The sequence below is a fragment of the Thunnus maccoyii genome, chromosome 5 (genome assembly GCF_910596095.1).
Source record: "Thunnus maccoyii chromosome 5, fThuMac1.1, whole genome shotgun sequence".
NCBI lineage: Eukaryota > Metazoa > Chordata > Actinopteri > Scombriformes > Scombridae > Thunnus > Thunnus maccoyii.
In genome coordinates, this window is record NC_056537.1 from 13254656 (window position 1) to 13278645 (window position 23990).

General features: G+C 39.8%; 1 long non-coding RNA gene across 1 annotated transcript; it reads left to right on the forward strand.

Moving 5' to 3' along the window:
* Positions 1 to 5621: 5621 nt before the first annotated feature.
* Positions 5622 to 14269, forward strand: LOC121897462. Its single transcript, XR_006096228.1, has 2 exons — positions 5622 to 5878; positions 13282 to 14269. It is a non-coding gene; the product is annotated as an uncharacterized LOC121897462 (long non-coding RNA).
* Positions 14270 to 23990: the final 9721 nt, after the last annotated feature.

Below are 23990 nucleotides of genomic sequence, written 5' to 3' on the forward strand. Positions count from 1 at the left end.
GAGAGTGTAGGAGGAAGAGAGGGAGAAAGATGGATTAGAGGAAGAGAATGGGATTAAAAGAATCCAGATGGAAGAATGGGAGACAGACAGGCACACAAACACACACAAAAACACAGAGAGAGACAATCAAAAGTACATTTGAAACAACGTTAAAATCACACAATGCATATGAATCAGCGGCTGCTCTGAATTCATTTGGAACATGCTAATGCAGTGTATATCTTAAGCTTCAAAGCAATCATAAATGGTGGACTTGGTGAAACGGGTGATGAGTTATTAATTCTCTTCTAAAGGGGATCAATGGAGGGGTGGGGGGTTGCCACGGAGATGCCTCTGTCTCTCTTACATCTCTCTCATCCCCATCCTCACTCACTGCCTCTCTTTCTCTCTCTTACACACACACACACAGAGGAATCTGGATTATGTTAAGAGTAAAATTGTGTAGAGGCATGCCCCCAAAAGCTTTTGAAGTTGGTGCTCGCAGGGCAAAAATCTCATTCTCTGGCGTGCCCCATATCATGCTGACTCCTGCTCTGTTCTCTCTCTCTCACTCTCCATCTATTCTGTTCCAGCCTCCCCCCACCTCCCTCCCTTACCCCAATTTAATTTTTCCCCCCTCTCTCTCTAAATTCCAATCAATCTAAGCCTCTGCAGATCCAGTGGTTTATTTCTCTTCTTACTTCTTCTGTCACCACAATCCTTATCCCTGCTGCATGCTTCTACCTTTGACCTTTATTTATCAATGCAGCCAGTCTCTTCGACTCAGATGGAAATCCCTACAGATTGGGTCAGAAGACATTGACATCTCTTGAAGCAGACAAAAACAACAACAACAAAAACTTCCATGGCTGAATGAACAGACAAACAAATAGCTAAACGAATGTTTGCACAAACAAATGGCCACCCGGCTGGATTAATGAATGGACATGTAGAGAGAGTGGAAGGAGGGATTGTTGTAAGAATTCATCCATTCGTGCTCCATCCAAGCCCCTAGGCCCTGGTATGTAATTGCTTCATGCATAGTTGATACACTGCATAATCAACCAAATACACTAGAATTTGCCTGTGTTTATGTAGAAGAATGCACTTGCATTTGCAGGCCACTGGTGAAGTTTAGATTGCATGGGAGGTGTATGATAATGGAAAAGCCCATCCATTCATATCTGAGTGCTCATCTCTCTCCTTTAGAATGAACAGATACACATGGGACTGGTCATAGGTATGCTGTCCTGTGGTTGACTCAGGACCATGTTGTGTTTTATTCATATAGAACAAAGATGAAATATTCATATCGGTGTGTTGTTTCTATGTTTTCTTCCGTGTCTTTTACCTCCCTTGTACATACACTCCTGATTAAAAATCAGATGGACTATGGCCGCAAATTGGTTCCCTTTGCGTAGGAGTGTAAAAACAATGCAAATGGATGAAAGGAGTTCCCACTGGGTGTCAGCAGATTGTGTTCATGCAGCATGCAAATGCATGAAGCATGAAGCCAGTCCAACCTATCTCAACCCAGTACAGGCAAGCTGAGCATGCTGCACTATAGAGACGGATGGATTTCTGTTGATGGAAGCCTCGAACGAGAGATGCATGCCAAAGACCACCCCAAGATAGTGTTTTCACACAGACGCCAAAAAGCAAGCAAACACGAACAAGATCACACACATTTTCTCCCATAGACACATACACACATAAGCTTGACTGGCCATTCATGCTTAGAGGCACACACCGAGGCAGCATCACACACATGAAAAGAAACAGCATGATGGAAATGGTTTGGCTTCATGAGGTGAATGAACAGCAACAGCCCGGGGCAGGAAATATGACAGGGAAGGAAAGCCTTTTATTGTCAGTTTTAAATAACCGCCTAAATGCTATAAAAAACTGGATGGCAGATGATTTCTCACAGCTAAATGCAGACAAAACAGAAATCCTTATCGCTGCCCTTCCGAGTCTTGTCCCTAAGATAAGGGATGATCTTGGGTCTCTTACCTCGCCAGTTAAATCCTCCATAGGAAATCTAGGTGTCACTCTGGACCAGGCTCTGACTCTGGATCAACATGTCTATTGCTGAGTTGCTCTTGTTTTTTCCAGCTGAGAAACATTGCAAAGCTCAGGTCCATTGTGTCTCAAGCAGAGATGGAAATGTTGAGTACAAGTGGTCCAAAATGCTGCTGCTAAACTCTTGACTAGGTTCTCCTAAAGGTCTTATGTGACACCGATTCTGATTGCTCTTCACTGGCTCCCCATCAAATTCAGAATCCAACTCAAAGTTCTTGTGATCACCTATAGAGCTCTGCATGGTCAGGCACCTGCCTAGGGCTGCAGTAGATCTACTGCAGCCCTACTGTAAGTCACCAGCAGGTCTCCAAGGTTCTTTTATCAGGGTTTATTGGTTGTTCCTCGATGTAGGCTTAAAACAAAAAGGAGACTGTGCTTTTGAGGTTGTGGCTCCTAAACTTTGGAACTCTCTCCCTTTGGACTTAAGATCTGTGGACTCTGTGGACATATTTAAAAAGGAGCACAAGACCCATTTGTTTAGACTTGCCTTAATGTAAATTTTCTATTTTCTGTTTAATTTTGTTTTTACTATGTTTTATGTCTGTATGTATGTTTATGCTTTATTTCTTCTGTGAAACACTTTGTGATGTCTCTGCTCTCCAATGGTGCTATATAAATAAATGTACTCACTTACCTTTCCTTTTGCATGTTTTAGTTTTAGTTTTATTTCTGTGTCATGCCAAACATATGGCCCATCCCACTTGGGATTACAAGACACCACTATTTTATACAATATACACCTTCCGGTATTGCATATACAAAGCATGTGGAAAAAGGAAGAGAAAAGAAACACAAACAAAATAAAAGCAAAACAAAAATCCCCAATGAACTGTTCACATAAAGAGCTGGTACATATCTACAGATAATCTCGATAAAGAGCTTTTTTCCTCCTCTCCAGGCTTTCTCCAGCTAACTGGCTCATGCATTTGTTTCATATGTGAACAGCTAACTTAGTCTTTGTGCATCATCCATATGGGTCATTTCATGTCAAATCAGATAAGGTTGTTGCAGCACCATCTCAGATTTTGTTCAAACCTTGTCAATATCATGAATGGATCCCAAAATCAAGGCAATATTTCTGTTCAAATTCTATGTTTTCATATTTTTTCAGTGTTTGATATTATTTCATTTTTATAGCCTCAAAAACACCTTATCTGGGAAGCCATGTTTGGGCATTAATATCTTAACAAGTATTGTTCCCAGCCCCACCAAACTTTGTAGGATGGAAGACAAACATGTTTGTCAAAACCATTAAAAGCTTGTACGGCATGCCATCTTATTTTTATAAGGTCCTAGATTTGGAAAAAAAGTGCAAAATTCTTAAACAAAAGTGATATTGAGGGTATTACAAACCCACATATTTGCACCAATATGATATCAATGATTACTTTTCCTGCAAATACAATTTTTCATTAATTTTATGCCAATATTTGAGGTCTCTACCATCAATGGACATGAAGATATTATGAATAGAACAAGGTGTGGTGGCATATTTTAGTCATTTTCATTGGACAAAATGATATGTGGGGTAACTAGTAGGAACATAAAAATGAACATAGAAATTGCTTGATGTACGGTTGTTAAGGGTACAAAGTGCCAATGTCCTTCCGTTTTTCCTTCATACAAAAATAGACACAGATTTAAGAGAAATTTTACCTCTGGCAGAAAAACATCTATTTCGGGAATACATTTTTTTGCCTCAGTATCTCCATGTTATTGAATTCCTGTCTCATAGGAATTGTAAGAAATGAAGGCTAAACATGTTTTCAGTATGTTTGTTGGAATAGAGGACATTTGAGATGGGAATTGTGTCTCCAGTAAGGTCTTGGATACTGAAAATAAGTGAAATATTTTGATAAAACCTCTGGTATGAGGAGGAATAAGTGGTACCTAAATGGCCCTCTCAAGCTCCAGTGGGAGTATCTAAATGTGTTTACACATAAAAGGTTGGATGTGTTTATACATGTCATTTTACAGTGTGCATTGTTAGAAAGCTATATGCCCTGATAGTAAAGAATATAGCGTGCATTAAAGACCTATAGTAAAATGAGCCTACAGAAAACATGTGTTTCTTTCCTCCAATCATTATTTCAGAGGCTGGGACATATAAGTACCCTTACATACATATGTATCTATGAAGGGAACATGGAAGGACACTGGCACTTTGTACACTAAATGACCATACATCAAGCTATTTCCACATATATTTTCATGTTCCTACTAGCACATACCATTTTGGTCCTATGAAAATGACCAAAATATGCTACCACGTCTTGTTTTATTCATAATATTTTGATGTCCATTAGTGGTAGAGACCTCAAATATTGGCACAAAATTAATAAAAGACTGTATTTGAAGAAAAAAATGATTGATACCATATATGTGCAAAAAAATGGGTTCATAATACCCTCAATATCATCATCATCTCGTTTAGGAATTTTGCACTTTTTTCAAATCTAGGGTCTTATAGAAAATCAATAGCCATGCAGTACAAACTTTTAATGGTTCAGTTATACTGAGAACATGTTTGTCTTCCATCCTACAAAGTTTGGTGAGGCTAGGAATAATACAAGATATTAATGCCCAAACATGGCTTCCCAGATAAGGCATTTTTGAGAGTGTAAAAATTAAAAAATATCAAGGGCCAAAAAAAATATAAAAACATTGGAACTGAACAAAAATATTTTATAGATCTTAGTTTTGGGACCCAAACATCATATAGACAAACTTTGAACAAAATCTGAGACAGTGCTGCAACCGCTTTCCGGGATTCTGTCTGATTTGACATGTGTAACCCAGGTTAAATAATCTTTGCATATAAAATTAACCTGAATAAGGAAAAGTGTTACATAGAAAATTGTTCAATCATACTAAATAATGTACAGAAAATAACCTGTCAGAATTAAAAAGAATAGAAGATAAAGATATGTGATAGATGCACAGTAAGGAAAAATAAACGGACAACTTGATCTGAAAAGATAAAAATTTATTTTCCTTTATTAGTGTTTGATTTCAGATGATTCTAAACATTTTACATGTGAATTTGAGAGGCTAGCTCTGTCAGCCAATCAGGCATCAGTTACATCGATGCTGACAAAACCATGGATGTATAAAGATAACTGGATACAGGAAGAGCGCCAGGCTTTGAAGCTAATTTGACATAGTGGCCAAACCGTGTAATTACAACGTCACGTGATGCACACTGGCCCAAAAAGACTTTTTCCCATAGACTTACATTGTGAAAGAGATGTCTGTAAATCAGCGGATAAATTTTTCTGAGCGTCACAAAGACCCGCAAAATGACTTGTCTCTCTATCAGAATTACATCCATTCGGTCCGATCACATTTCAAAAGCCTAGAAGAGCCGCGTGATTGAATTGTTTTATCCCCATTCAAATTAGCCAGAGGGCTAAACCGGAAGTAGCCGACTCGGCCAGCGAAAGTCACTAGTGCGCATGCTCTATGGGCCGCACAATGCGGAAGATCCGGGTACTTTCATACCGGGAAGTCGATTTTTTTTGGCTTCATGCGCCACTGAGCAACTTTCATAGGAATGAACGGGGCCCCGCCTCCGACGCTGTATCCAGTTCTCTTTTTTTCTTTCTCTGTATCCATGGACAAAACCTATGCCAGAGTTTCACTTCCTGTTTTGAGTCACAGCAAGGAAGAGGGTAGCCACCGTGACGAGCGCTAACCATTAATCTTGGATAAAAGCCTAAAAAGGAAGTTGATTAAAGTCAGCTAAATCACCCCGAGTACTGTGTGAGTATGACCAGAGAGTCTTGTCGTCGCTGGTTACTGAGAAATAACCGCATTGGTGAGATATCTTTTTTTGACTGTTGTGGCGCTAGCCGCTAATGCTAACGGAAATCGCTAGCCGCTAATGCTAGCAAATACAAGGGCAAATGCCATTTGCTTGTGCTGGAAATGGAAATATAATTTTGTACAGTGAAATACATAAACTTAGCTGATGTATTCAATGTTAGCTCATCTGTTATACACTAAATGTTTATTGGTGTTGTTTTAAGCACATCTGTCATCCACTTAATGTTTATTTGTGTTGTTTTTAGCACCTTGACCTGTGCCTTTTAACCACACTGAGCTGCACCTTTGCTAGTTGTTGACATGTTTTGTGCAGGTGACTATAGGCCGCCATTGCATGGTGCAGGGCACAAAAGCACATGTTTTTTAGTGTTGGTGTAGACATTTTATGCCAATTGCCATGTGAAGGAGGGAGTGTTTTGGTATTCTTTCTAATTGTGAGTTAAGAGGTTATTTTAGTAACCACAGTTCTATGAGAACACGGGAACTTGAGACTACTATGTTGTTTATGATGGGATTTTACAATTACTAATGTTTCACTAGTTCTGATGTTATCCTTTAAGTAATATAGAGTATAATGAAAGAATTTGATGAGATGTATTCTAGCTTTTATTTTATGGTCCACTATTTCAGATTAGAAGCTTGAATGTGAGTTCTGGCCTTGCCTACTATAGGTCAGGTTTTTGGACGTACCTGGAGTTTGAGCCTGGAAACTGTTGTATGTTTGATGGCGAGCTATAACCCAATGGAGTGGAACTCAAGACTCAATTGCATGCAGAAGATTGAAATCCCGGACTCAAGGACTTTGTCTCTTTACACACAACTAACGCATTCTACAGTGCGGTAGGACGAAAAGTTGCCACTTCCAAAGTGGTACAAATAGAACTATTAGTTAGTTCTGGATGATAAGTGTGGGACAGGAGGACTGAGTTCACATCAGTGACTAAAGTGACTGAAAGGGAATAGGATCTGATTGAATCCTGAATCTAAAGACTTATTGGCCAATTAGAATTTTGTTTTTGCTTTTCAGTTACCTGGGTAATAATTGTGTTTTTCATATACATTTTTATTTTTCTACTTTTCTTCACTATTTTCCATAAAAAGGAAGAGTTGTTCTTCCAAAAGGGAGATATTGTGTCTGAGTGTTGATTCTGGTGTATTGTTTGGTCTATTCTGGCTCTGTAGGCAATCCTAGTAGCTCCTGACTTTCTAGCTATAGTAAATATCACAACTAGTATATTCCCTGCAACCACGACTATATTTCATAACTTTTAGTAAAAAGGGTTACACATGCAATGACCCGTATTTACAAAATCAATATGTATCTTACTAAACAAAGAATTACACAGTTCACAGTAAAAATGGCAGTAGAAAACAAAATGGAACTAATTTTCTATATAATTTAGACACATTGGACAAATCCACTTTTCTTCTTCTAGATGAACAAATTGTCCAGTTTCAACAGTCAGAGGTAAAATACCAGATCTCAGCTGGGCACATAGAGATCTTTGCTTTTTAGACAAATTATATACAACATAATTCTCTGTACCACATTCAGTTTTTATCATTGTAAAAACATGCAGTTTTAGTTTAGTCTATATATTGGCAGCCCATTGCCCTTTGCAAACACAGAATCTCTAAACAGACCAATGTGCACACATCTTTAGACCACAAACCAATAATTTGTTTATCCCAGACAAACATTTGTCTCATCAAACTACTTTCTTCCATATCAAGTAACTGATTCCATAACAGCTCTACATATCATTCAAAGAGCCTCACATGATCCCATCCCATGTTCCCACTATAGCCAACTTTGGTGCATATTTGTGCACACCCAGAAAATATCTCATAGCACTGTTTTGCACTGATTCACACATAGAAATATTTCTTAGGCCCCTAACTCTGGCAGTATCATCAAGTACAGGACACACACAGGCTTGATGATTCAGCAAGAACCTTTACACTTTTTATGAATCAATCAATCAATATAGAAACTGAGATATTTATGAGTCTGCATAATTCAGCTGATGTGACCCAACTTTAAACTGGTAAGTACTGCGGTTAAATGAGGATTTTCTAAAGTGAAATATTTCAGTTTTCTTTTTGTTAATAAAGTCTCCATTTTTTACACCTCTTATTAGTGTAGGAGAGCATCTGCTGCATTTATATCTTTGCATGGTGATAGTAAAACTATGTTGTCTGCACATAGAGGAGTACTTAACACTTCCCTTCCACACATTTGCCCACAATTTAAATATTTAATTTCTTTAGCCCAATCATTTATAAAATTTGCAAACAATGTGGGGGACAAAGCACCACCTTGTTTCAACCTTGATGAGGTTGGGAACCAGTTTGTGTGAAACTCATTCAACCTTACAAACACTACGCTATGGGCTCACTGTAGAGAGCTTTTAGAGCCCTGTAAAATTTTCCATTTACCCTGTACTCAAAAGGCTAAAAGATCCCAATTGATCATATCAAAAGCCTTCTGAAAGTCAATAAAGCCTGTTGACTTGTTTTCACATATTCTATTTGTTATAATTATAGACAATACAAAGATATAATCAAGATATCGCCTTGACTTATGAAACCTATTTTGCTCTTCCACAAGTAGCCATTCTTTCTCTAGATGCAACATGAGCCTCTCATTAAGTATAGTTGAATACAGCTTGTAAACTGTGCTCATTAGGCTGATCCCTCGGGTCCTCATTTTGAGATTTTGGTACTGGATTTTTATTAGATTTAAGCCACATAGATGGTATTTTGCCAGATTCAAAACATGTTTTAAATAATTTGTTCAAAATAAAAAATATTTGAATTTAATATCTCATTTGGTATATTTTCAACTCCAGTTGTTTTCTCCAATTTTGCATAATTGATAGCCATTTGAACTTTATTATGAATAAGATCCTTATTTAAGTCCTCATTTACGCAATATTCCTCTTTTAATATTTGGCTCTCTATTACATTTTCCTTCAAACATACAGTAAGTCTTTATAATACAAATCATCAAAATCTAAAATCTCACTGGAGATGAGACTTTAAAATCTCTCTCCCACCTATTAATTACCTCAGACAACCCAATTACATGATTGCCATCCCAGTTTTCTTCAAGTTTAACACCTGTCCTCTTTGGAAATGTCTTGAAATCCGTATCTTATAAATTATTATATTATTACAAATAATTATCTCATAAATTTGCATCTTTTATCAAACCTGCACTGACTATTCTTGAAGGCCTCTAGGAATTTCTTTCTTTCCATATGATTACTTGAGCAACTCAGACACATATTTTCAACTTCATGCATAGACTGCCAGAATTCTTATTCCAACAAGGTTTCTTATTAAATAACTTCCTTTTAGGATAATGGTTATCTCCAGCTTTATTATCAACCTCTATTTCTACTTTAATCAATTTGCAAAAAACTACCATACCAGTTATCTAGATTTTCTTGTTCTCTAAAACTGAATTGTTAATCATTCTTCATTCTCAAAAAAATTGATTGCTGTAAACCAGAAGATAAGAAGTTAGCTGGTAAAGTCCTGCTGACTATCTTTTTTTGTGGGAGAAATTAGGAGACTCTCCTGAAGAACTGCATAATAATGAGCCTCAGTCTTTATTAAAAAAAAATTAACAACAATAAAGAATGATCTGGAATTCTACATCTTTCTCCAATTAATCAATTCTCCACACAGTTTGCAAATTTAATTAATTGATTTGGGGCTAATACTTCAAAGGAGTCACAAGTTTGTCTGCAGTCATATGGTACAAGTAAAGAGTCAACCACAGCTTTACCCTTGACAGATACAGATGTATAATTAGCATTCAGAGGGCATATCCTTCCATTAACAATTCATAACTTTGATTCTTTTAAAAAATTCAATCATTGATTCTCCATGCTTGTTTACAGAAACATCCAAGGAGGCTCTAGGGGGCATCTCATCCACTTCTATCGTCATCAAAAGCACCTTTCTGCTGTTGATACCTCCATAAACAAAAATTGCCTTAACTCCTGAACATAAATAAACTTGACTCAAAAGAAGATTCAAGAAAAACGAGGCATCCTTTCCCCATACTGACATTACAGGTGGCAGGTAGCAGGTGAAAACAACCAATGTATATCTGACTTTAAATGCAGAAATTTCAAACCTAGAATATCATCCACCTGTTTATCTATAACGTTGATTCTCTACAGCTTCAACAGATCATTCTTAACACAAAAGCCAACCCCCCTGAGCCTTTTACTCTATTATAACCAAACCATGTAACCTTCCAGGTCGATTACTTCATCATCAGACAGATGCATCTTGTTCAGCAAAATTATGTCAAGTTTCAAAGTATCGATTGTTGTATTGATCATATTCCTTTAGTTTCTGCTTCCCTCTCAATAAGGCAAGTTTATCTCAGACTGAGGCCAGCTGGATCCTAACTGGGCCCGGACCACAACCTCATGGCTCCAGCCTCTCCACTGCAGCCAGGCTGGGCATGGGGTTGAAAGGCAGGCCAAAAACCATTTTGGTGGTTTCTGGATTGAAGTCTGTTGTAGTTTTTTTTTCCTGATGTTTTGCTCCATCTGCTCAATGCGAGTCGTCAATATTCCAATTTAAACATCCAAACTGTTCTGCATCTCCTTTTTTTTTTATTCTCGATTTCCATTTTAAGAACATCTTGATTCTGTTGAAACTGTCAAATTTAGCTACTGTCAATGTTTTTGTCCAAGGATAAATGTAACTTCTAATCTTTTCATCAAGCATCCTCTCCAGGATATCATTCATTCCAGCAATGTGCTTATTTAATTTTCTTAATTCTGACTCTCATTTGATTCCACGATTTTTGTCAGTGTTGCTTGGCAGGGTCTCCCCACTTTTCTCATTCATTGTGGCTTTGTAATTGCAGATTCTTCAACAAATGAATTGTGCAGGATAAAATTGTCCTTCTGGGAACTAATTTAATTGTATGAAAAAGGTGTGTTCACACTCCTTTTGTGGAGCAGCAGGGACATGTCAGCTGCAAAGTCCCCATGTCTCCATCTCTAATTGGAGCATATCCCTCTGCCCTGTACCTATCACACTATGGGAGAGGCAGGATGCTGTGCTAATGGATAGCCCCCCTGTGGAGTGCTTGTCCTTGATGTGCTGGGTTGACGGTGGCCCATGCTGAGGGTAGACTGCAGATTAGAGGCAAATCAGAAGATTTGTTTGTCCTCTCCAAGCAGGGCGGGACATTCAAGGAGAGAGACCAGCCATGGCTGTGATGGAGTGGGTTGGACCTGTGCGACAGATGTGTGTTAGTATGACTGATGTGTTCTGGGTGAGCAGGCTGCGCTGGGTCAGCGACACCTGGAGAACGAACATAAGCCTGTCCAAGAAATGCCTGGGCATACTGATGCTGTGTTTGTTTCAATCAGAGTCCACATGGCAAAACGCTGAGCCAAAGGTAACTTTTTGTGATAACACCTTCGGTGAAGATTTAGGAGAAGATAACGATGTTGTAATTACCTGTGCTAAATTGGAACTGTGGATGCTCAATGAGCTATAAACAAGGTTACTCTGGTCCCCTTGGGGTAATTGTTTCAAAAGCCTGCAACAGTCTGGTCCAGTGATGGCAAAATTGGAAGGGGTGGTATCCTGTAATTTCTCAGACCACTGAAGCATGTCCTGTGTGTGGGCTGAAACTCAGGCTGATTTGAAATGGAAGCATAACTTTTTGTTCCCTCTTACTGTAAGAGTCAAAGTCATTGGTCTCAATCAGCTTTTAACCTAGATATGATAGGGGCCTGTGGGTCATTGGGCACCACCTGCACCGCTTTTTACATTTCAGTGAATATGCCAATTCTTTATTACAGAATATTTCTTCAGTCATGACCAGAGTGCTTCTATGAAAATCGTGTTGTATTAGGATTTGTGCACAGGTGGTTAAATCTACGTTCCACCTGGTATAAATACCTCGGATGAACAGAAATACATCCTATTTGATGCTCCTTGCAGATGGGCCGTCTGTTAATATTAGCATAATGGAATTCAGAGCACACCCACAGAAATTCACTAATTCATCACAGCATTGGGCCAAGCTAAATAATGCTGTGGCCCTTGAGCTTTGAAAGGGCGACGTGTTTCCAAATATTAAAGCAGATTGACTGTTTACAACCAAAACAAGTGCTGGACTTAATTGTTGAATCTTAATACAAGCAGGCACAGCATTGCATGGTGAGATGTCATGTCTGCCATGCAGGCGCGACCATAGGAAAGCTGCGGACTGATTGGTTATCCCTCTGATCCTGCTAGCTTACTCCTCAGCCCACATCACACCATGTAACTGAAATTCACAGCCATGGCCTTGCTGCTGTGATCTCTCTCTCTGATTAATCCTTCTCTGCATTTTGTCTTTTGTATCTGGTGGAGTAGCAGAGCTCACTTTAATGCATGCATGTCTGGAAGAGTCACTGCTAGTTTTATCAAAGTTTGATTATAATACAGTCACCCTCTTTTGAATGTACCCACTGAACACTGTGCTGTCTCTAAGACTGAAAGATGAGAGGAATCACAATAAACATGCTGCAGCAAATTGATGCAGGGAATGTAATTTTTGACTGCTGTATGAGAAAATGGAGTGGAATGTATCATTGCTGTGTGAGCAAAGTCACAAGATGTACATAGATTAAAACACCCACACAGATGGACACACACACATACATGTTTTTTTTTTTTCATCGGGATTGCTACAAAATGCATGCGTTGCAGGCACTCTGTCTTCTCTGCCTGCTCCCAGCCATGATTAATAATGTGTTGCTTACATTATTTAGAACCTTTAAACTGCATGCCTCTTTATTAGCATGCATATTACATTATCATATAGTTTCAGGCCACATTAGTGTCATGTAGGCCCATCATGGTTCCACATGAATTTAATTAAGCATGTTGTCTTTAGTGTGTGGGAGATTGCTGCAGGCTGCTCATGAGGACATCATGTCCAGGAATGTCATTAACGTTTTATATGCATTGGACATCCCACATCACCATCAGATACATACAGTAGAGCTGTCATCACTCAAGGGTGAAAAGATAAAGATGAAAGCATGGAAAGATCGACTTATTGGAAAGTTCGGAGGACAACCCGGCTGGCAGAAATGATCATGATAGTGATTATTACAAGATATCAATCCATGAACATTTAATGAAAGCCAGCTCTGTTCCATATCCAGGGTACTGTTATAACTCTATTAAATATCACATGGTGACATTTACATAAAGGATATAAGACGACCCTGTGCCTATGGAAAACATTAAATGTAATTTCAATGACCATATGAATTACAGGGATTTTTCCATATAGAATTCCTGATTTTGACAGGTGTACTCCAGCACCTAGTGATTCATGGTTGGGTGTGGTTACAGGTGCAACAGAGCATACTTCTGACCACATCCAACCACACCGATTGGTGATGCCTGGTGTGGTCAGAGGTGAAACAGCCAGGGTGGTCAAACACTGCTGATCAGCCTGGTGTAGGGCCTCCATCCCATCCAAGATAGTGACTGAGACTGCATGTTCTTTGTTCTGCAAGTTGAACTCAGTCCCCCAGAATCCTTCACATTTCCCACAATCCTCCAAGTATTTCACACCTGGATGTTAACTCCACCCATGGATCCAATGTCCAGTTAGCATTGGTCACTGTGGCCTGTGACCTATGACATCATTGTATCAATAAAAGCAGTGAACACACATTCCTCTCTCTCTCTGGGCTGCAAAGGTACAAAGATCTCTTTGTATTTCTTACCTTTACCAGTTGACCACATTGGATACACAGAGACGTGCTCCTGTCTAGCTGATGAGCCAGGACAAATGGGATCACACACTCCACCACACCGCTGGATCTGCTCAAGGCCATTCAGTGAAAAGGACGGACACACACATTTGGTCGCTTACTAAGACAATCATCACGTAAGACTGACAGGCAAAGTTAGCTACAAGATTGTGTCTTGTTTAGATGCTAAATGCTTGTGTTTTGACTGTATGCTTTGTAGGAACCCCTGTTTGCTAATCCAATCTTTTTTTACTGGTTAGTTACAAGTTTGACTTGCATGTGTTTCTAAAGTTCTGAAACAGTTATTTGACTTCATAAGTTAAGTTATGAGCAGTTCTTGATGTCATTTAAATACTGCTAAATACTATTTATACCCAAATATTTATTCATCATTCATTTCTTATAGGGAACTTAAGTATCCACTTGCCCATGAACAAAACTTTTGACACTTTTGCATGTTTAGCTGACCTGCTGTACAATCACTAAAAGACTAACTGTTATTCTAGATATTAATTAACTGAAAGTGTAACAACTGAACAGTTTCTCAATTATCCCTATAAATAAAGACAAATTACAAAGTTCTTTCAAGGATCCTTCCAATAAATTCACAGTTACATGCCAGATCCTTTCTAGGAAATTATGTGACCCCATAAAATAAAGTGTTACCAAATTAATAATGGATCAGATGAGCACATGTCATGTGAAAGGTGTCCCACAGAGAATTATCACCCGATTCTACAGTTCTCCTGAGCTCCACATAAAGTTTTAGTGTCGTTAAGCTCATTCTTTTGGTTTTACAGCACAATACTAGATTTCTACTTCCTGCTACATGCTCAGCCCAAGTTCACAAAGTAGCGGGTGAACAGAGTGGAGCAGCTAAAGACATTTTCCAGGTGGTCTGAAACGTCTTCAAATGATTGCTAATGTTTATCTGTGTCTTCTGAATGTGTAAATAGGCAACAGTTTGCTAACACGTTCGTCATATCAACTTTAAAACATGATGTCAGTGTTTTGTTAACAGCTTGTTCCGTTGCCTCCAAGTGGCCTAAAGTCAATAAATACTGCCTCAAGTATCAGTAATAATTCAGTTTCAGAATGGAGATAAGATGTTGTCATATTTTGTCTTAGCAATGCCACTGTTTATCCTCTCATAGTAGCCGACTTTGTAAGCCATAATAACATGGATTATTTGGTAATATGATGTGGATCAACCTTGAAATTCATTTACAGCATCAGAAGCCTCATTGCCATGTGCATATATTGACCCTCTCTCTATAACCAGTATTTAAAGGAACTTGTTTTTTTTTTTACTTGACAGAGGAGGGGTTAGGGAGAGCTTACAATTACGCTATTATTCCCATTGTGTCCTGTTAGGCTAAATACTTCAAATCCAGCAGAAAAGACATGAATTAATCTGGTTCATTTGAATGGGATAATAAACCCTGTGTAATAAGCATTATATGGAAGTGAGTGGCAGCTTGTCTCTTGGCCTCTAGGTGTGTGTTAGAGAGAGAAAGAAAGCGAGGAGCAACATATGTGCTTTTGTGTTGATGTGTATGCCCATGTGTGCGTGTGTTCTGTTTATGTGTTTATGGATTTGTGACTCCAATGGGGGGTGGGGTGTGGAGTTGGGATGGGGGGTGGGGGGGGATACAATTTTGTCTGTTGTGATCCAGTCCCAGCTGTGTCTCATTAACTGCTGTCATTTTAATCCTCTTAGTCAAATCCCATAATTTTGTCCATCAACAAAAACATAAGCAACAGGGCAATGATTAAGCTACCCAGTTTCAGCCATTCACAATGGAAGAAGTCTAGATGGAGTCAACACTAGTTCAGTCACATCCACCCTGGTGTTATGTAAAACAATCGGGAGGCCTTTGCTTTAAATTTTCATAGACTACTTGGTGCAAAGCTACTGTTAATCTGGTTTGGACTCTGCAGAATTCTGGGAGCTGAAAGGATTTGTTGTTTATAGCTTTACTCTGTTCATCTGCGGATTCTCTAGGGAGGATGAGCAGTTCGGTTACATTACGTATACTCTGGATTCCTGCAGTCAAATTCTAGTTTACCCATGTGAATTTATTTGAAAATGTATGACTGATTCAGTCTCTGCCTCCCTGTGGCCCGACAGTCCTCTCCCCTCTGTGATGAAAGCTATTTTCTTCTCTTTCCCCACACTGACAGCTGGTGTGTGCTCTTCACCAGCAACACTTCAGCTCCGACCAGCTCTATGTATAGATCGCCGTCATTGAAAAAACCTATTTCTGTGGCTCTTGCTGCTATGAATATATGTGCGACATTCTGCCGTTCTTTATTTCCACTGCTATTGCCTCTTTCTCTCTAAATGAGTTCAATAATGCTGCAATGCGCAAGCTCTTCAGGGTACATAAAATCCAACTTCTTTCGTGATGAGAAACTGGACATGATTGTCCAAATGTCAAGCTGTCCCCCGAGAGGCATTGTAATGTACACAGAGCTTGTGGTTGGTTTTAATTGTGACATTTATGAGATGTGGGAGAGCAACATTTGTGCTCCCCTTCTCCTGTGCCAAAGCTACCCAGAGGATTCTTTTTTTTCCAGGAGATTGAATCGTCCATTAATTGTGGGTACAACTGGTGAATCCATCTGTCAGGTAGTATTTTCCCAAGCTGCAAATTAGTTTCCCTGGAAGCTGTTAGACTAGCTACGAGAGGGTTGCAGTATGTCTCTGCCCAGTGTATGGTAATACCACATTGTGTTCCCATAGCTTCCCATGATGCCTATAAAGTTCAAATCAACACATTGCAATTACCATCTATTCCTCAGTGTACAGCCTCCCGTAGTGGCTGCTTCCACCAGGAGAGTTAGGACAAGCTTCACTGCTTTATTCTCCCGTATGTCATCCTGGGCTGAAAAAGAAGATTAAATTGGTTCTGCTCAACTATTTGCTGTCAGCTAAAAGTAGATGGTTCAGCCTCAGAGAAAAAGGTATCCTGCAAATCTGCGACCAAACACTCACTCAAACAGAAAATGGAGGTGTGCACGCACAAATGCACGCTGATGCAGTTGCACACGCACTGCCTCGCACTCGTACACAAATAAACCAAAGAAATTCAATGGCAGATTCAGAAATGCACAAAAAAAGCATTCATGGAGAGATGCTTGCACATACTCATACACAAACATGAAAACACACACTCAGTAAACAGGCGCACAGTAAAACACACGGACCACACAGTTAAACATTAGTGGCATGTCAGAAGTCTGTCATCTCTTGTTTGGAAGATGTGAAGGCGTAGGCCGGATTTGTGACCTTTGTTGTGACTGTGAGGCGTGTTTCTCCCTCTTTGGAGAAGATGATTAATTTCTGTTATTTACATTACTGCCCTGAAGGCTCCTCAATAGGCCTCACACATTTGTCATTTCCACTGCACTGTTTTTCAAATGGAAATGAAATAGATTGTGCAGCCTCCTGGGTCTGCCTCGCCAAGACTCTTTTAAACAGAGAAGGCGCTGGAAAAAACTGTATTTGCTAATAATAAAACAGCCGTGTCAACATGGCGCTGCAGCAGTCACACAGTGCAAAGTCTTTTGGCTCCAGTAAACAATAATATAATCTTGAGGGCTATGAGGTGCTACGCGCTCACCATTCTCACACAGCTCTTGCTTAATTAGAGCTGTGATTGGATAGGCACAGTCCACAAACCAGCCATAACACTGGTTCAATCCAGCTATGGATCTGCACTGCTTTTTTAACACTGGTTTATAGCCTGCAGGAACCATGACATCCCCAGATGTCTGTCTGTGTATACGCACACACATACAGCAAGCACATACACATCTTAGTGAAACACCTAGTGAATTTATGTTCACCCTGTTCTCACTTCCTCTTCTTCGTCTCTTCCAACAGTTCAGGGCTTATTTCTTTCACCTCCTGGGAGTGTGGTGATGGAGTAAAAAGTGAGAGGAAGAAACAGGGAGTTAAAGGGAAAGTGAGAAAGACTTGAAGGAGTCCTGAGAGCGTCGTTGCGTTATGGAAAATGCTGCTGCTAATCCTCTGAGTGTCACTGCACTCGTATCCTAAATAAGAACCTTATTTGTACGGTAAGTACAGACACTTCCCAAGATGTGACTATCTCTGTCCCTCCCTCCCTCCCTCCGCTCATGCAGCGTTGGAAGAGCAAAAAAAACAAAAAAAAAAAACAATCAACTGCATGAGCCTTGCTTCATCATGACCATCATTAGCTTTCACCAACACAATTAGACTTTTCTATTACAAGAAAAACAGAAGCACAAAGTCACTGTTTTCATCATTAGGGCTCACTAAATTTCATTGAAATGGTCTGATTGGAAAACAGCAGACTCTGATGAGCCATAAATGAGTTATGGTCATTTATGCTAATGAAAGCAACACACTACACACACCTCGTTCTATGTTAAACAAACACTTTATTTTCCCAATGAGAAGGGCTGGCATTTGTTCCCGGGGGTTGTATTACTACAGCTGGCCTACAGCTATGATCATAACTTAACGTCTCCATAATGGGCTTGGCCCTCTGAGCAAGCTGACCTGTTAGGCCTGGGACTGCTTGACAGCGGTAATTACACATTTGAGCCATTTAAATAGGCATGATTAGCCAGTAACAAGCTGAAAGAGTGAAAGGAGGTGATTAGACAACTGCGTGCTGATTCATCCGCTAGTGGGAAAAACCAAACCGCCACAGGTGAATATTTGTGTTGCTTTATGCAGTAATAGTTGCTCTAACGATGTTTATACTCGCCTAACCATAATGAGAATCTTAAAATGTAATAAAATGTGGTTTTACTACTATAATTCAGACAGAAGGCACACCAAGGCACAGTGAAATGGAAATGCTTTCATGTTGCTGTGTCTATTCAGGCGGACCAGAAAGTCGAAATCTATTTAATATCAGTGGTTCAGTTTGGGTCTGTCACCTTGGGTTTATTTCAGTCTCTTGTTTAATTTAACCACATGCTTGTGTTGTCAGCGTAGCCCCTGAGCTACGCTCAAAGTCCTAGCATTGCCCTCTGGCATTTTTTTCCTTTGCAGATAAAGAAACACATGGCTTCGCATATCAAAATATTGTACTTTAATGTGGCAGGTTTATTTATAGAACGAAGGATTTATAATTATTTTAGCATCAAAAGACGCAGTGGATTGTGTCATTCTAAAGCTCGTATGTACTGCTTGCCATCATCTGACAAGCAGCTCCAGGCACTTCACTGTGTAATGTGAGCAAGCGTCCAATTCTGACTGTGTTTCCTGAGATTTCAATGGTGCTCTGTGTCCAAAGTTTTTTCATTTAGTTATTCATGAGCGTAAACAAACAAACACATACATTTTGCAACCACTTTTACAGCCATCGCAGTTGCTCCTGCGGGTGCACAAATCTTTAATTACTCATGAAACATACATTAAAACTTTTATGGATTAACTTTTAACAAGTATTTCTCTAATCATTTTAAAGGGAATTGAATGCTTTACACTAGCAGTACCCAAGAAAAAAAGAGGTGCAGAAAAACAGCCACGTGACATTTTGAATGCTTTGGGTGACTGCTCTGTTCTCTTGCAGGCTGAATATGATCAAATGTTACATTAAGTAGAACATGACATCAAATTAGACTCAGTGATTAGTGGCCTTAGTGTAGGTCAGTAATAAAGCAGGACACATCTTCAGTAAATGCCCACAAATGCACATACCCATGCCCAAACACACGTTCGATAATGATCCTTCACTCAACTTGAAAAACTTGTACAGCAGCAGGCCATTTCCAGCAGCCATTGCCATTAATAACATATTAACGATGTATGTCTGCTTTGAAATTATAATATTTTTGCAGGGGCTCAATTTGAAATCCATCACGGGTGTGGGGGGCTCATTACTAGTAGCCTATGTAGCCGAGGAATTATCGGAACAAGGCCCTTCGCTCCCTGTCTGCCATTACAACACTGTCAGATGTGCTTTGGCTAGGGGGGCTGTTAAAGGGAGCACGGGGACTTATCTGCTCAGCTGTAAAATGATTTTCTGTCTCTTCAAGAGATACCGGGAATGTGTGTGGGGGGGTATCAGTGATCTGAGAGTAATTAAGATATGGGCTCACATCACACAAGGGCTTTGCACGTGAGAGACGAGCAGATAAAATTGAACGTGAAATAGTTGAGTTTAAAGGGGGACTTTGATTAATTACAAAACTCTCAAAGGACGGTCCACCCCCTCTTAAATTGAACTGCCATCCAAGAGCAGCTGCTCTGGAGCTGATGACCTCAACACCTCCCCTTTATCTTTAATAGGCAGGTTATCTCGTTATTTATTGCAGCTCACCCGTTCATTTGCTATATTGCTCTTTCTGCAAGACTGAAATACATCATTATCTTTGTATCAAGCTGTTCCATGTAAAGATTTTCTTAAAAGGGTAAGACAATTGGATGCTCAGTGGAATTTCAATTGAGTTTATGACACATAGCCTATCTATACCTGTCTTCACTTTCAGTGTGTACACTTCCACAGCTAAAGGTGCTGATTACAAAGTTTTCTTGTTAATATATCACTCTGAAAATAGCTGCTGATGTCATTCTAATACCTCAATATAGTAGTTTGGAAAATATGCTGGAGGGTAGATAGATGAGAAAATCAATACCACTTTCATATTTGTCTGTTAAAGATCAATTTACAGCCAGCAGACGGTTAGCTTAGCTTAGCACAAACACTGGAAACGGGGTAACAGCTAGCCTTACTGTGTCCAACAGTAAACAAAATCAATCTATCTAAAGCTCACTAAACATATCTTGTTTGTTTAATCCATATAAAAGCTCAATTGTAAAAATGAAAATTCATTGTTTGAGAGGGTTATGTGTTGGACTATTCCTTTGCTCTCAACAGTTGCCATGCAACCAGTGGAGACTCCAGGAAGTTACTGCTCCCAGCCAAGATATAGTCCCTGATGCAAAACGTTGTTTTTACACTTTGATTTTTGTACAGATTAAACAAATGAGATATCATGAGTTCATTAGTGAGCTTTAGAGGTGCAGCAGATTTTCTTACCTTGGGACAGAGGCAGGCTAGCTGTTTCCCCGTTTCCAGTCTTTATGCTAGGTTAAGCTAACCAGCTGAGCTAACGGACAAATGTGACAGTGGTGTCAATCTACTCATCTAACTCTCTGCCAGAAACACTGCCAACTATTCCTTTAACTGTTGCACACATGTCCCATAAGTGATGCAATGTGCATTCATTTGGTCAAGTTTAGTATTGCTTGTGTTCAATTTCGTGTAGAAAATAATTGTTCATTTAGTATGTGGTGACACATGTGGTTACACAACAAAAGCAGTGGGAAGTAAATGTGGAAATAATGAAATATTCTAAGAAAAGCAGCTCGCACTGAGCTTTTTTTTACGGATTGAGCACCATGTCCATTCCCTGTCATCGCCTCTCTGTCCATATAATTTCCTGTGACTGTGTTGTGCGGTTTCTAGTAAAGCAGAAATGATCTTACAAAAGCAGCTCAAAGGAGCTTTAGATTAAAGTGCTGATGCTTATCGCAGTTTACTGATATGATGTATTTAGAGAAAGCCCTCCTTCATTTAGACTTCCTCCAAGCTGTGATGCTTATGATTGATAAAACTTTCAAAGGGAGAAAATTGAATTGCCTCCCCCTAGCAGGGTTAAGAGGCCACACTTATATACACCCCACAAAGTGTTCAGTTTGCTTTTCAACCCCTGTCTCCCTGGGCCTCTGGACTACATCACAAGATATGTGGTTCGATGATAAATCTCAACTCACTGGTTTTTCCACTGAATACTATTCACAGATGACTGACGATTCCTTCAAATGGGACGAAAGCATGCATACAAGAAAAAAAGGAGGGGAAACGAGACAGAGAGTAGAAGAGAAACAAATTTTGCAGCCCAGATAAAGAGGAGGTGGAAGAGCTGTGTGCTGTGCCTTCTTGATGATATTTCACCCTGAACAAACAAGCTGAGGCTCACAGAGAGAGGAAAGCATCGATTTACCTGGCTCCAATCATAATACATCCACTTTTCCCCAAGTTTACTTTCTGGCATTCTATCAGGACTTTATAAATTATTTTGGGTGACAAATCGATCTGTTTCTTTGCCCCTCTCTCTCTGCTGAGTGAAGGGAAAGTTGATTGCGAGCAGTGTGTGTGTATGTGCATGCTTATGTAAATGTGTGCTTATCTGTGTACGCGTCTGTGTCTGGATACACCCTTATGAGTGTTTGTGTGTTGTCTGCATCATCTGCCATCTGGCCTCAAAGTACAGGGGCCACATGGTGGGAAAGCAAATGTCACTGGTCAGGCCAGCCAATGCCAAGTCCTGACAAATGACGTCAGGAGAAGCCCACACTGTCACTGCCCAAACAAACAACCCTGCCACCGAGTCCGATTCCCTCCTGACCCTTGCCTCACTGTCAATTGCTTATAATGATGGCGATGGCGATCTAGGAATTAAAGCTTATCCTAGCATAACACTCAGAGACAGTCCCTCTGGAGACGAGCTGGATGACTAAAAAAACAGAATAATATATCTTTAGGGATTAGAGAGAAGTTTAGGGAGTGTGGAGAAACCAGTGATGACCTAAACTTGAGAGTATATTTGAACGGTCACCCTAGCAGGGTTCATCTGAAAAGAAACAACAGAAAGCAGAAAGCAGATCCAAAAAAATAGATTAAACATCGACATCTGAGCCAACTGAGAGATTTAAGTATCAATCAGCTGAAGTGCCAATGAAATTCTGAACACAATCCAGTGAAACAGTACCTCACATCTGCCAAACAAATATGATTTCAATGTTGAGGCAGATTAGATCATATTTTTTCTATCTTGGATGCAATTCCATGTGCCCCTACATAACCATCACACAAATTTATGTGCATCAGTGATGGGCAATGAACTCTGAATACGCTGGTGAATGTCAGATCTAATCTTGAGCTGAACACTACTGCTAATTTCTGTCTTTTCTTAGCCATCACTTCAGTGCACAGAAGCAGCTGGCACATAAAGGTTTCAACACTTGCCACAGCTGAAAAAAAAGCTTAATTTCAATTTTGGGCTGTGTCTGCACACAAAGTGTGAACCTGTTATAAGCCATGTGTTCAAATGTTCACATAGCGTGTGCTCAGCACCTCTGCAATGGGGATTGTGTTCAACAGATGAGGCGGGTAAACAATGCGATGTCCTTGGAAAAGAATTACTATTTCAATGAGGGTTTGCTAGTCAGGCGCCATGCTGTCTTTGGTTTTTAATTACACACTGTGAGACAAACCCACATCTGTATTTTCTTGCACGGCTTCAAGGCCAAAGGAAATACTACAACTTTGAACTGACAGGGCAAGGTGAAGGAAAGGGTAGTTCAGTTTTACTTTCATGGCCGCGCTTTACATTTTCCAGCTGATGTGCCCTAGAGCAGCGGTAGTTAAGGGACTCATGACTGATTGTGCAGTGATACTGTACTCGAGGTGTTCTCAAAACCCGAGACACATGCTGCAGTGTATGTGCTTTAGCTATAGGCACAAGCACTCACAGTGACAGACACCTCCCTTTCTTTTCTAATCCCTTCTACACCTCTTCACCAGATGACGAGAGCTACTTTCCCTATAGAGACGGTGAGAAGGAGCTAGGTGAAAAAAAAAATTTAAAATGTGCTAGTGGGTGGAACACTTATCTCCCTATCTCATTGTTTCGCTGTATAGAAATGATAGAATAATTTAATGAGTAAAGCCATATTTAAAGAGCAGTTTTGTGTTTTTGCCAGCCTGTAATGGCAGTAGTTACATAGGCTTTGTCTTTAGTGCCAGCAGAAAGTGAAGTCACAAAAATTAATATGCTTTTAAAGCTAAAATATACAGGTAGCATTACGAGTGCTGTGAACCAAACATACCCATATGGCCTATTTGTAGCTTTCTGACAACCAGCAGTTGTTAAATTACAGATTATCCCAGCAATCCTGACAGGGAAAAAAACTAGTCATACTGTCCTAAAGCACAAATATCAGCCTCCCACTCCCGGCAACTCCCTTCCCTGCAGTACATAGCACGAAAACATGTACACACATATAAATAGCTTCACACATGAGCACATGCTTGTGTACACATACACACACGGACACAGAGACACAGACACAAGCACACCAGCTGCCATATGCAATAAAGAACCAAGAAGACCTACTCTATTTTACACATCCGCAGGGGGTCAATAACTCATTAGAGCTGAGGAAAGGCAGAGGCAGCTGAGGGAGGTGACGTGGTGGGAGATGGGCTGTGTGGCTGTGGGCTGTTCACCTGA